The sequence below is a fragment of the Saccostrea cucullata genome, unplaced genomic scaffold (assembly GCF_032062105.1).
Source record: "Saccostrea cucullata isolate Sc308-1 unplaced genomic scaffold, CSIRO_AGI_Scuc_v1 ctg1553, whole genome shotgun sequence".
NCBI lineage: Eukaryota > Metazoa > Mollusca > Bivalvia > Ostreida > Ostreidae > Saccostrea > Saccostrea cuccullata.
In genome coordinates this window covers 74,013-76,284 of record NW_026919549.1, presented here as the reverse complement: position 1 = coordinate 76,284, position 2,272 = coordinate 74,013, and positions in this window count along the sequence as shown.

Sequence of the window (2,272 nt, the reverse complement as noted above, 5' to 3'; positions counted from 1 at the left end):
TCCTGTAGACATGGTAGACAGTGGTAAACGGGAAAATCATAAAAACAAAGTTGATATTGAATATGATTCAAACTAGATATTGTAAAATATTTTTTTCTTTACAACAAATTGTCCTGACCATAATGACTAAGAGAGTTTTATTATGATTACAGTGAATTAAGAAATAATTGATGTACAATTATTTGTTTTAACTTCTACCAAAGCAGATGTGCTCACTACTGTTCATCATCATACAGTATGAGGAATGGAAAAATAAATGAAATTTGTGTATTTAAACATGTTAAAGATACATCATCCTTGTGCAACAATTTAAGATAATTGAACAGTATTTGATGGGCTTAATTATCATGCTGTGATTGGGCTCTTAATTTGAATTAGTGACCTGTTTGTTAAGGAGTGATATTAATGAAGAAACTAAAGCATGTAAACATGGTAAATTCAAACTCATGTTTATCGGAGATAGTGATTGATAATATCATCATGATTTATGTTGTTTATCATTGTTTAAGCTGACAAACCTTCCGAACAGTCGGGAAGAATCAATTCATCATGTTCATGCTTGTAAACCATGTATGATGTATCGGTACATGTTTACTGCAATTAAGTTTTAATAATCCTTTTAAAGCATAAAAACTCTTTCCTTTTACTACGTAGGTGATCGTTGTATGTTTACTCAAATATTAGAGAAGGAATGAGGACAGCTGCAGCGTTACAGTTAATGAAAATAAAAGCATATGCCATCTGAAATACCAAACACTGAAGGACAGAGTGAAACACCCCTCTGGTATAGTAGTCGGGTTTCCAGAATCACTGCCTCTGTCGCAAAAGGTCAACAGTGTGGAGAATATAAGGGCGAAATATAAATTACCTGAATATTATAGGGAAAACAACTTCCAGAATTGAAAAGTTTAAAGTATGGCAAAGCAAATGAGGAAAATGATTATATTAAGATCAAGGATGAAGATGTTAAAATTAAAAAGAGTGGTTTTTGGATTGATCCATATCCAGAGTTAGTCTGCTCTCCAGATGGATTAATATATGATGACTTGAATAATCTTATTGGCGTAATTGAGATCAATTGCCCTTTTGTACTCAAAGACAAAGATCCACTTTGTGTCAAGAGTCTTGAACCATCTCAAAGAAACAATTTATGTTACACAGTAGAAAATGACTGTATCGTTTTTAAAAATTCACACAAATATTATGCTCAAAACAAATACAAATGGGTATCTTGCATGTTAATTTTTGTTATTTGAACAAATGTTAAACTATTTTTCAAAGAATATTATTTGATGTCGATTATTGGAAAGAATTCTCGAGAGCAGATTCTGTCATTTCATCACAATTGCTTTATGTCTGATTACTTAGAGATGAGGGTACCAAGAACATTATTACCAATTCATTTAAAAACTGACAAGTAGATAGGTTATACATGATCCATATGATGCATTTTCTTTGACATTTTGTTTTAATTCTTTTAATTGCACACATAACGCAAATATCCTGTAGATTTGAAAACTGAATTGTTTTTTGTTTATAAATGTTATCCCACATATGTATTGGTCATCAGCTAGATGTTACATGATACATCTTAAAATTTGGCAAACAATTTTTTAAAAAGCTTTTGTTGTTATTTATAGAGTTTTATATAATTTTTTTATTAACAGGGACAAAAAAGCAAAAAGACTATTTGGTTGATTCACATCTCACTAGCAGTCATCAGTAAAGAAAATAAAGTCCAATTGTTTAATCCTATTTATATTGCACATGTGTAACAACCAATATTCTGTTAAATTACTAAAATAGATATATATTTAAACATATTCTAACAAACTCAGTGTGATAAGTTATAACACTTTCAGGTAGAAACATACAGTTCATGGGCGGATACAGGATTTGTGGTTAGGGGGGGGGGCGTGGATAACTTTGTTCAGGGAAGGGGTCTGGGGGCCGCCTTAAGGCCCCCAGTGGGTCCAGGGCGAAGCCCTGGTGGGGGCCCAGGGGGCGAAGCCCCCGTAAGCTCCTGGGTTTTCGTGTATTTTAGAGTAAAACCAGGCACTATAATAGTGCATATTTTTAAATTTTTTTTAAGTGGCATATAGGTTCGGATGTGTTAATGATAATATTGTATTGAATGTTTCTCAGTTCTCATTGTATTGTAACACATGCCACCATAATAAACGATTTACCTACTTAATACTTACTGATAGTGGTATTGGTTAGTGATGTACCAAAGTACGCCGTGTTTAATACTATTTATACCATACTTTGA